The following is a 12973-nucleotide window of genomic DNA, read 5'->3' on the forward strand; positions in this document are numbered from 1 at the left end:
GAGCCAGTGCCACACGCAGAAACACAGGGCTAATTGGCCCTTGCGAGGCGGTGGAGAATCTGGGGGCGAGGCATTGCGTGCTATTCAACGGCGGGTTGCTGTGACAGAGGGCTGCAAATGCCACTCTGGGGATGTGTTAATGAAGGCTCAGCATGCACAACACGAGAGGCAATTATTCTGTTCTCCCTGGCGCTGGCTCCTCCTGGCAGGAGTGCTGCCGACCGGGTTGGAAGGAGTTCAGCGGAAAGTTCACCAAGAAAGCCAGATGGAGAAGGAACAGGACTTGCCGTCTGGACCAGCCATTGCCAAACAGATGGAGCGCTTGTCCATCTGTGTTACCCTTCTCCTGGAGGACATGAGGAGGAGGTGGCTTGGTGGGAGGAAGACAGGAGACTCAGCTGGTGGGAAGAAAGAGCTCCAGGCTGCTTCCGGCTGTGCAGAAGCCTCCATTCCTGATAATTCCACAGCCTCTGGGGCTGGCCTTCCATCTTGGCCTGAGATGCTATCCAGATGGGGTGCTGGGAGCCATCCCAAGAGAAAACATGGCCAGGAAGGTGAGTCAGGAGAAGAGGGGCTGAACACAGATTAGTCTGCTGGTGGGTTGCATGACACTCAACTGCAGAGCAGACTCTGCCCCTTTCTCCCACCCTCATGCAGGGGAAGGCTGTCCATCTAAGAGGCTCTCTGAGGTGCTGGAAGGGGGAGTTTGTCACCTTCCTCTCCTGCTTGGGACCCCAGGCCTATTAGTGGAATTGTCTGGGCAAATGTGGTCCCCACCCCACGCGGGTGAAGTCAATTTAAAAATAACATTGAGGGCAGATGTGAAGGCCAGTTGAGCCACCAGGGCTTAGAGTAAGGGAATCCCACACCTTTCCCGGGGTGACGCTGGGGGCAAGAGCAGGTTTTGGAGTCTGTGGGGGTGCAGATGAGCCCCAGGTCTTAGCAACAACCTCTCCCTACCCTGTGTGTGCATATTCAGTCTTGTCCGACTCTTTGCAACCCCAAGGACGGTAGCCCACCAGATTTCTCTGTCCATGGGATTCTCTAGGCAAGAATACTGGAGTGGATTGCCGTGCACTCCACCAGGGGATCTTCCCGACCCTATGTGCTGGCAATTCTAGGCTTGGAGGGATCGTTCTGCTCCACTATGTCCCAAAGTCCACCTGCTTCTGCCTTACGGAGTCAGGAAGGCCTGCCTGCCTTGTCCTGTGTCGCTTGGCATCAGTCACATGCCTCCCTTCTCTATTTCTAAATGGGCTTCAGAAGATGGCTATACCATCTAGCACCTCCACCCAGGAAATCACCATCACTAACTCTAGGGAAGAATCATCTCAGGCTACTGACCTGACTGGAGGGGCAGTGCAGAGGGTGTGGACAGGTCAAGATGAGGTTCACAGAAAGGGAGAGAAAGGAACCTTCTGCGGACAGCGTCTCAGTGATGGAAGGATTGGGGAAGTTGGGGGCTGAGGGGTCCTTGGGATGAGCTAGCCACTGTGCTGACAAGAACTTCAGCTGAAATAATAGAAACACCAGCCCAGGCCTCCTGCGGACTCTCCTATAGGCCTAGATAGCTCAGGCGTGGGGCTGAGACCTAACTGACTGGGCTGTAGCTAACAAGCAGAGAGAGAGAGGACAGTTGGCAGGGGCTGGGGAGCCTCCAAGGGACGCCCCTGCTCCCTGAAGCAACTGCAAACCTCCTGCATATCCCACACTGCCACCCCAGGTCTCCTCAGTTCATGTCCCATGCACCCTAGCTCTCACCCTGCTCCCCACTCCCCACGAGGTGAAGCATGATGCCGGTGTTCCACTCTACATGCATCAGAGCCACCTGAAGAGATGGTCAAAATCATAGCTTCTAAGCCCCTTTATTCCCCAAGGTTCTGATCCTGTGAGCCTGGGCAGGACCCAAGACTGCATTTCTATCAGGTATCCTGGCAAGTCTCCAGGCAGGTGGTTTCTGGACTCCAGGGTGAGAACCCTGTTCTCAAGGCTCAGATTCTGAAGCCAGACCAGAATTCAAACCCCAGGTCTGTCGCTCACCAGCTGTAAGACCCCTGAGCCTTGGTGTCCTCACCTGTATAATGGGAATGATAACATGATTGTCCTCTTGCTATGAGGATTAAATGAGGTGATTGATATAAAGGCCCAACAGACCGCATGGAAGGCAGGGAGCATGTAATAAACTTAATTCCTATTCCTGGTGGATCCCAGCTCTTCCCTGCTCCCCCACACACACGCACAGCCCCCAACCGAAGGTTCTCAACACACAGTGACAGGTGTCCGTGGCTCTGACTCCAAGCTGTCCTGTTCTTTATGGAAAATGATGCCAGGGCTTTGGGGGTGACTTGTTCCCCATTTGGAGAGCTAAGCCTCTACCTTTCCTGAGGGTGGACCCCATTTTCTCCCTTCAAAGGTGAATTAAATCCTAAGTTTGGCCACTTCCACATGGGAAGTGAAAGTGTTAGTTGCTCAGTTGTGTCCAACTTCTTGTGACCCCATGGACTGTAGCCCGCCAGGCTCCTCTATCCATGGAATTCTCCAGGCAAGTTAACTGGAGTGGGTTGCCCATCCGCTTACCCGGGGAATCTTCCCAACTCAGGGATCGAACCTGGGTCTCTTGCATTACAGGCAGATTCTTTGCCATCTGAGCCACCAGAGAAGCCCTCGTGGAGCAAGAGCAAGAGAAAAAAGGCTCTCTCTTAGCACCTCCTCCCAGCAGGAGCCGTGTTGGCAAAGTCTCTTTGACAGCTTGATGACTTTTTTGGCTTTGAAAAGAAAACAGAAGTCAGCTTGTGAGTGGTCCCACCACTGCCCTGCGGGAGCCTGCGGGAGTGGGCAGAGCCAGGCAGGAAACTTGAGAGGGGACTAAGGCTCTCCATGCGGAGGCCTTTGGCAGCCGAGCTCTCTCCAAGCCCTGGCCTTTCAGGCTGGGGTCCCTTCAGATGAATGCTCCCCTCTCTCTAGGGCACAGCTCAGGCCTTGATCCACGAGGCTCCCCTCTCCCGGCTGTGCTCACCTCCTCCTCTCCAGCTACTCCTTGCCTCCATACTTCAAAAGCCTGTGTTCTGGACTTTTCTTTTCCTTTAAAGCCACTCACTCACTGATAATCATGAACCTGGGTCCAGAAGGAGCATCTCATCCACACCCCAGGGCTCCCTGGCCCTCTCCAGGGGCCAGGCCTGGCAGAGGTCCGCAGACCAAGGCCCCCAGAGCTGGAAACCCTAGAAGTGGACCATTTCCTCAAGGACCAGATCATCAGGAAAGGCCACTGGACAGGGTAGGGGCCAAAGCAACCCAGGAAGTGGGGGTCAGCTTACAAAGCTGCTCAGAATTGTTGTTTGGCAGCCAGACCTGCCAGTTTAGTTCTGTTCAGTTCAATTCAGTCGCTCAGTCATGTCCAACTCTTTGCAACCCCGTGGACTGCAGCACGCCAGGCTTCCCTGTCCATCACCAATTCCCGGAGTTTACTCAAACTCATGTCTATTGAGTCAGTGATGCCATCCAACCATCTCACCCTCTGTCGTCTCCTTCTCCTCCTGCCTTCAATCTTTCCCAGCATCAGGGTCTTTTCAAATGAGTCAGTTCTTCACATCAGGTGTCCAGACCTGCCAAGTTTTCTCAAAAGCCTCCCCCAGATTTCTCCCCTGGATCCATCCAGTTGAGTCTGAACTGTAAGACCTAGACACAGTTACAGAAGGTGACAACCCCGGGGCTTAAAAGCAACCATCCCATCTGATGCCTGAAACTGTACGGCTGGAGCTCTTCACATCTCAGAGGCTTTGGACATCATTTACCTCCACATAACAACACTGTAAACTCTTACTAGTGTGTGTGCTGACACCTGTATACCTTGCATATAATAAGCACTTAATAGTTGATAGTTAATGGCAGAAGCAGTGAGAGGTAGTTATCACAATGGTCTTTAACCCTTTAGTATCACTAAATTTCCATTTTATATATACACACATAATGGCGAGGGGGGTTGATGCTTGAAACTTCTGTTGGTGGCAGCACCCTGATTCTGTCATGGTCTCCATAGCCCACGGACACTGAGGAATGCTGTGCGTGAACCCCAGCTGAACTCCAGCTGAACACAGGGGGCAGGGAGATTCTGTCCAGATTCTATGTCCTGCTTACAAGTCCCAGCTCCTGCCAGGAGCTGATATCACACTCCACCTGCAAAGCTGGAAGAGAAACCACAGTGGGGCCTCCCACGGGCAGTGTGGCGGGTGGTTAAGAGCACAGGCCCTGGGGTCAGGTTTCAACTCCACCACTTAGCTGTGGTGCGACCTTGGGCAAGTTCCTTACCATCTCAGAGCCTCAGCTTCCTCCTCTGTCAACTGGGCACTCAGGCTGGGCTGTGTTGGAATTCAGCCCAGGCCTGCCTGGGAAGTGCTTTGCTCAGACCTGATGTGATGGAAGGAAAAGCCACATAGTTCAGAACTTCCCCATCTGCCTCCTGAGTTCAACGTTCATTCAAGATATTTTTACTTATTCCTTTATGAGAAGAGAGGTGGGGACGCTTCTAAAAGATATTTGGGAAAAGAGACTCGATTTCTCAGCATTTCAAGGAGACACTGAGAAGCTCCTGGGGGCAGGAAGAGCTGGCCTTTACCCTGCAGGAAGCATGAGAGTGTTTCTCCTTTGAAGGCTGTCCATGGTGTTTGCTTGTCCCCGAGGGCCCCAGGGAAGTGGCGTGAGGCAGTTCCCGGGAGAATCCAAGCCCGTGTCATCAATGGTCCTGCCAGGCTGCGAGCTCCTCCTGACCCTGGGCTGACTCATGTCCCCAGCAGGAGCTATGCCCCGGAGATTGCTGTCCTTTCAGAGAAAACCCCTCCTGGGGATGGGAAAGGGGAAATAGAAACTCCCTGACCTTTACCTAGAAACTCCCTGTCTACTGCATTGTTAGTTATTGAAGGTCTCTCTTCCCTCTGGGCTCCTGAGGTTCCCCTTGCTCAGCCCTTAGTGCTTAGGACAGTGGGCATTGCAGTAAGTACATGTTGAAAAAAAGTAAATGAACTGATGGATCAATACATGAATGGATGAAGGGAGAATTATGCTGCTGCCCCTGCCCTGAGCAGCTCACAGGCCAGGTGACAGGTCAAGATGCACCCAAAACAATTTGCAAGTGCAGAAAACAATCTTTGCTTAAGCGTCAAATGGAGGGTGTCATTAGAGTTCAGTGCTTTGGGGAGGCCAGTGAGAATGAGCCTCGCAGACCTCTGGCTACAGGGCGTGTACTTAGCTGCGGGCTTCAGCGCCTGTGTGCTGAAATGCATGGCTCCTGTTGAGAGGGTAACAGGCAGGAAGGCCAGGGGTCTCCAAATGGAGGAAATATCAGACATCAGAGGCTGCAAATGTCAGACATTTTTTATCTCTCCCTTAAACAGCAGGAGGAAACAAACTACAATTAGATTTTTAGTTAGATTTTTTTTTTTCTTCTCCATACAAAATTAAAAGGAGGTTTCTCTATGGAAATGTTTTTCTTAAGCTATGTGAATGAAATTGTGTATTTGCTTTGGAATTTGCCTTTCTTCAAAATGGTTCCACCTAAGACTACCTTTTTTCTTTTCTCAAACCTTGGGCTGGTAATAGCTCAACGAACCATATTCATATCAATTGCTTTATGGCTGGGGACGACACACCTCGTGCCATCCTATCTCAAAAATGCATGTTGTGGGAGAGGGGCCTGGTGAAACTCCGTCAGCCTTGAGGCGTCTCTCTCATCTAATTAATGGCTTTCTCACAGACATAAAACAGCTGGCTAAAGACCAGAAGGGGGACACTGTCCCCCTTCTGATGTCTATGTCAGAAGCTTTCTCTGTCCTTTTTTATACTTTAATAAAACTCTGCTGTACAAAAGCTCTTGAGTGATCAAGCCTGGTCCCTGGTCTCGAAGTTAAATCTTCTTCTTCAGAGATCACGAATCCGACACCGTTCACCAAAAGCTATCACTGTGGGCTGCGCTCTGCCACTGATGGGGCATCAGGAATGCTGTGCAGACCGGTCCTGGGAGACAACAAGCTCCTGTGCTGCTGCTTTTGGCTGGGCGCCCCCGACAGCCTCGCCAGGCTTTCCTGAAACAGTCGGCGTTGCCTTCACCCCTCCTCCCTTCCCTCTATCCTTCACTTGGAGTAAGACTTGCATTGAGGTTGGACTGACTTCTATTCAAACAAAAGAAAGAGCGGACCCCTCCCTCCTTCATAGCAGCAGAACCCCTCGTGCTTGCCTGTGTTCTTGAAGCCATCGCATTTGACTGCTACAGAAATAGTTACTTGTTTGTCTCTGCTGCCTGCTTCTTGAAGGCAAGGAGGTCTTATTCTGGAGCCCCAAAGACCTGGTTAATAGTTGGTGTGTCTGGGGGTGGGTTGAGGGGTGGGGCGAGAGGGAGGCTCAAGGGGGAGGGTATATGTACACTTACAGCTGATGCACCTGTTGTACAGCAGAAACTAACACAACCTTGTAAAACAATTATCCTCCAGCTAAAAATTTAAAAAACAAAACCATAAAGCCCCTAAACTATCGTTGGTATTCAAAGAAGAAATTGATAGAATGAATACCCATGGCTGAGGAAGAGGCAGGTCACAAGGCAACGACTCCATTAGTTATAACATTTGAGAGGCAGTTCCTGGTGAAGGATGGGGACAAGGATTTGCAGTTTGTAAAGTGCTCAGAGGAAGATCTGGCTGCATCCGGGCACCATGGCCAGCTCCTTTCTTACCAGCTAACATTTTACGGACTCACTAGAAACTTCTCGGAGAAGGCGATGGCACCCCACTCCAGTACTCTTGCCTGGAAAATCCCATGGGTGGAGGAGCCTGGTAGGCTGCAGTCCATGGGGTCGGGAAGAGTCGGACACGACTGAGCGACTTCACTTTCACTTTTCATTTTCATGCATTGGAGAAGGCAATGGCAACCCACTCCAGTGTTCTTGCCTGGAGAATCCTAGGGACTGGGCAGCTTGGTGGGCTGCCATCTTTGGGGTCGCACAGAGTTGGACACGACTGAAGCGACTTAGCAGCAGAAACTTCTATCTGAGGGTATCTCATAGGTTTCTAAGTCCCACCACATACATGATTTTGTGGGTGTCCTTCAAGTCCATAGCATAAAGATGTTAGTGATTTTTTTCCCAATTTTACGGCCTGTGGTTTTAGGCTGCCCTCATCCACCTACACATCCAGTGATGGCATCTTGGTTTTGCTTTGAGGAATACCCCCTCACCATGGGATTGTCTTGTAGGACTGTCCACCAAAGTGCCCCACCCTTTCCTGGACAAACGATGTTCATATAATTTGAAAAGGCCATCCTGACACTCTTCCTAACATTTGACTCTTGCATGAGGAGACACCATAATTAAAAGCAGGTGGAGCTAATTATAGGACCTAGAAATTCCACTTCCCCCCTTGTGTCTGATCCCTGGAGATCACACAGGGATCTTCCTGTCCCTTTAGCCAGTAGAACCTAGTTTCAGAAGATGCTCTAAGCTAAGAGGAGGTAGTGGGGTGGACAACAGGGAGGAGACCCCCCAGCCCCATAGAGGGACAGTCAGGAGACTAGCGTTCTCAGCTACAGACCCCGGCCCTGGCAGGGCCACTTGGTTTCTGCACCCTTAATGTCTTGGTCATTCCACATTTACTCAGCACTTGCCAAGAACAGTAGGATGAGCAGAACATGGCTCCGCTCTCCCAGGGGTCTACAGAGCTATCCCTGGGGCCCATCCCACACCCCCTGAGCCCTCTCTGCTTTCAGCCATGGCTGCATTGGGCAGTACCCAGCAAACCCAACCACATCCCAACTTACCTCCCTGGTGCTTGCCCCAGGGCTCTCTGCCACCTGCGGGTACCTGCTGGGTCTGCAAGAGGTTGTAGGCCTGCAGCGTGCAGGGGGTCATTCCCCCAGAGTAACTAACTGGCAGTGGGGGGCAAAGCCAGTGGGTGAACACAGGCCTCCTTCTCTGGGACAGACAGGCCTTCTGAAGACTTCTTGGGTGCTTCTAGGGAGCTGAACCACCAGTTCCTACAGAGGACCATCTTGATCAGTCACCCTTCCCTCCTTTCCCATCCCTTGCCTGCAGCATCATCTTTGGCATAAATTACCTGTGCCCAAGTCCTTATTCAGGCCCCATTTGCGGGGAATCTAAGGTAGTCTCCTCGTGCATTATCCAAGTGATAAGTCCTGAAATCAAGATAGAAATAGGGTGCAGGGGAGTGCGAGGGGGAAGCACCAGCCACCAAGGGATAGGAAAGGCCCCCAGAGGTGGTGATGTTTGGTCTGAGTCTTGAGGAAGTGTTGGTCAGCAGACAGTGGGTAGAAGGCTTTATTCCAGATGGGGGGCAGCCCACACAGAGACCCAGAAGTGATAAAGAACCTGAGAAATCTTGGAAATTTTCAACCCGCTGGAGTCCAAGGTGCCAGTGAGGGTGGGGCTGGAACCAGGAGGGACACGGTGGCAATGGACCAGCAGTGCTCATGTAGTGGCCATGGGTACGTGAGGGCCTGCAGCCAGGTCCTTCCAGTCCACTGGGGCCCCTGGAGTTGGCAGGAGGAGGTGTTTCATCAATATGTCTGGAAGGACAAGGAGGAGAAGCAGACACCAGTGAAACGGGGCTGGCAGTTGGCCATACCCTGAATCCTGTAGTCGAGACACAGGGCAGCCTTCCTGACTTCCAGTAGCAATAAGGAGGGCATGACTTGAACCCCCAGGGCAGCTTCATTCTGCAAAGCTCTCTTGGGTAATCATCACAAGGTCCCCTTGTCCAGCAACCCCCAGTGGCCCAGGTCTCTTCCTTCACTCCCTCCCCAGCCAGATGGGCCCAGCTGGCCACCCTCCCCAACGTGCACCTGCCACCTCACCACTGCAGGTTTCTTGGAAGGCACCCCTTCCCTTTAAGAAAACAATCTCCAGTGTCCCTCTTCCTCAAAGGACATCTGGCTTGATGCGTAGCCCCATTTCACTGATGGTTGTATGGTTTTTAAGATAGCACCCATCTATCTAAAAACCATGTAGGCTTCAGATGGCCTTTTTGTATTTTTATAAGAAACTGCTTAAATGATGCTCAACATCCGATGATTATCAGGGAAATGCAAATCAAAACCGCAGTGAGATATCACCTCACACCTCTCAGAATGTCTGTCATTAAGAAGAACACAAGTACCAAGTGCTGGCGAGGATGTGGAGAAAAGGAAACCACTGTTGGTGGGGATGTAAATCGATGCAGTCACTGTAGAAAACAGTATGGAGGATTCTCAGAAGACTAAAAATAGAACTACCATATGACCCTGCAAGTTAACTCCTGGTTACATAGTTAAAAAAAGAAACAAACGCTGATTCAAAAAGATACATGTACCTCAGTGTTCATAGCATCATTATTTATAATTGCCAGGATATGGAAGCAACTTAAGCGCCCATGAACAGATGAATGAATAAAGATGTGGTGTGTGAAAACCGTGGATGACTACTCAGGCATAAAAAAAATTGCCATTGACAGCAACATGGATGGATTTGGAGGGCATTATGCTAATCTGAAACAAGTCAGAGAAAGACAAATGTATGATATCACTGACATGTGGAGTCTAAAAAGTACAACAAACTGACTTGACTTTCAGTTTTCACTTTCATGCACTGGAGAAGGAAATGGCAACCCACTCCAGTGTTCTTGCCTGGAGAATCCCAGGGACAGCGGAGCCTGGTGGGCTGCCGTCTCTGGGGTCGCACAGAGTTGGACACGACTGAAGTGACTTAGCAGCAGCAGTGAATATAACAAAAAAGATGCAGGCTCACGAATATAGAGAACAAACTAGTAATAACCAGTGGTGGGGGGAGGGGCAACAGAGGATTAAAAATAGGGATGGGCCAATAAGAGGTACAAACTATTAGGTATAAAATAATCTACAAGCAGGGATTTTCCGGCAATCCAGTGGTTAGCATTCTATGCTTCCACAGAAGGGAGCATGAACTCCATCCCTGGTTGGGGAACTAAGATCCCACAAGCCAAGAGGCATGGCCAAAAAAAAAAAAAAAAAAAAGAAATCTACAAGGATATATTGTACACAGGGAATATAGCCAATATTTTAAAATAACTGTAAATGGAGTACAACCTTTAAGAAGTGGAACTCACTATATTTTACACCTGTAACTTATATAATATTGTATAGCAGTTGTAGTTCAATTAAGAAAAAGAAACTGCTTTGTGGGGTAGGACGCATGGCCAGGGGCTTTGCTGTCTGAAGAGGTCACCCGGCTTGACCTTTCATGGACAGATAGGGATCTGCTATGGAGTTCAGGAAGGACTGGGAGAGCTGCAGGCCTCTGCTTCCCACCATGTCAAGCCAGATCTGGGACACAGGATCTACACTTGTGGGGAGTGGTCACGTAGGTCCGCCTCCAGGTTCCATGGGAGCTGGTGTTACCTCCACTCTACACCCCACAGGTTGCCTGTGGCTCGAGGGGCTCCGCCTGACAGATCTGCACATGTCTCCTTGGAGCAAAAGCATGAATATCCCCAGTGAAGCAGCTCCAGCCTTCACTGGGCTTCCCTGTGACTCACATGGTAAAGAATCTGCCTGCAATGCAGAAGACCTGGGTTTGATCCCTAGGTCAGGAAGATCCCCTGAAGAAGAGAATGGCTACCCTCTTCAGTATTCTTGCCTGGAGAATTCCATGGACAGAGGCGCCTGGCGGGCTACAGTCCATGGGGTCATAAAGAGTTGGACACAACCGAGCAGCTAACACTTTCACTTTCCTTCTCCTTTCTAGGCCAGGCCCTGCACTAAACATTCTACATGTGTTAGATCGTTTCACCCTTGTAACACTGTATGTTACCATTATTATCCTGCTTTTCCAAATGAGGAAGCTGAGGCACAAAGAGGTTCAGTAGGGAGCTCAAGATCACACAGCCAGCAAGTGGTGGAAAGGGGTCCTTGGGTCCCATGAACCCAGAACAGCAAGTTGGATGTTCCCATAATTGGTGGTTCTACAACCTGTGTGGAGCGGGGAAAGGAAGGGTTGGGGGAGGGAGGCAGGAGGCACACGTGAGTGAAGCTGGGCGAGGAAAACTGGAGAGGGTAGCCATTCCCTTCTCTAGGGGATCTGTCTGACCCAGGGACGGAACATGGGTCTCCTACATTGCAGGCAGATTCTTTACCATCTAAGTCACCAGGGAAGCCCATAGTCTGACAACACCAGGGGCCTCCACTGAGCATTTAGTGTGTCTTGGGCCAGGGGCTTTACCTGTACTTTCTCACCAACACCTTGATGAGGTGGGTACCACTGATGCCATTGTTAGGAGAGATCCTTCCTCCTTCCTTCCCTCCATTCCTTCCTCTCTTCCCTCATCATTCCTTGAGTTCTCGCAGGGCAGTGATCCCCAGACTGTGGTCCAGATTCCCAGCAAGAATGACCCTGCTCTGTCCTAAGTCACTATAAAGAGATTTCTTGCAGCAGGGAGACCTCAGGCGCCAAGAGCCCTTCCTCCATACACACGCCTCCCTCTTTCTGGACCAGCTGCCCTCCCAGACCCCACAGCCCCTGGCGGCTTCCCTGGTTCCTCCCAGGCCAGCGCTCAAGCCTGCGCGTTGCTCACCCATCATCCCTATCAGCTCCTACTCCACCTGCCAGGCCTGCCTACCCGAGGGGCAGGCCCACACCCCTCCCTTCCCCAAGCTAGCTAGAGTTGAAAGCAGCTGGGAAGTTACTGAGTGACAGCTCAGCCTCACCTCCAGCACATATCCTTTGGGGTGCATGCTCTGTTCAGGCTTTGTTCAAGGTCTTGGCCAAGAGACCCCACTGTCTTAACAACACTACAGCCCCTATCTCTGCCCTCCTCCCCAGGGCTCGGCATCCGGGTGCCCATCCAGGAAGTTTGCCCTTCCTTTCTGGGCAACCTGGCCTTGGCCAGGGAGCATCCCACAGTGTGATTTCCGTCCAGCTTTGTCCCATGACTGCTGAGCCATGGCAACGCTCCCCGCTGCACCCCTCCTGGCCCTGGCGCCACCTCAAGGCCACTTCCCTTGTGACCTTCCTGCTCCTGGGATCAGTCATTCCCACTCTGTCTGGGGCCCGGCCAGCCCCCTTCTGTCCCTTCCTCTCTCTCTGCTCTGTCCCTCCCACTCTCCGGAAGGGAAGAAGGTCTGTCACCAAGCCCCACAACTGATTAATAGTGCAGCTTTCACTGATAACTCCACCCCTGAGGGCTGCGGCCCAAAGCTTTGAGTAAACAGAGTGATTTTCCTTAAATAAACATCCTCCCCACAAAGCAAAGCTGGTGACCAGGTCAGCTGACCCCACCACTGTTTTCACCTCTGCGTCCTGATTCCCTCTGCTTTCCCCCACCGGCCATCACCCGCCTGTGGGAATGCCTTGGGGATGGATTCCCAGTGGGCCCCTGGCCCACCCTCGGCTTCAGCTACAGCCTGCTAGACCCTCTTTTTGCACTCGAGGAAGCTCCCCCTCCCCAAGTCCGCACCCCCACCTGCTGCCTGCAATCCCAGCTGTCGGTTCCATAGGCTGACAGCTCCTGTCCCTGCAACTGCTGACCCTTTAAATGGCTCCCAACCACCCAACCCATCAAGGGACAGCGGAACCCAGACCAGCCTCCTGCTCCGTGTGCTTCCACTTTCCTCTGCTCTTCCTGGCTGTCCTCTTGGCTCTCTTGGGTTTGGAAGGCCAAATAGTCCTGCTTTTCATCAACTCCCGCTCTGTCCCACCTTCACCTGGTCTCTAGAACGTGTCTGGACCCACTTTCCTGCCTCCGCCTCCATGGCCCTGGTTTTGCAACCTCGCCTTCAAATTCATGCCCTGCTTCAGGGCTGGGTGGAAGCCTGGGCCCCCCACCCCCTCCCCGCACACTCTGCAGGATTGAAGCCCTCGGGGCAGGGACTTGCAGAGCACGGGGTGTGGGGGGCGGGGAGGGGAGGGGTAAGGGTCCTGTGCCAGCTAGTGAAAGACCTGTGATTGAGGGTCACACAGTGAAGG

Source organism: Bos indicus, chromosome 26, assembly GCF_029378745.1.
Source record: "Bos indicus isolate NIAB-ARS_2022 breed Sahiwal x Tharparkar chromosome 26, NIAB-ARS_B.indTharparkar_mat_pri_1.0, whole genome shotgun sequence".
In the NCBI taxonomy this organism is placed as follows: Eukaryota; Metazoa; Chordata; class Mammalia; order Artiodactyla; family Bovidae; genus Bos; species Bos indicus.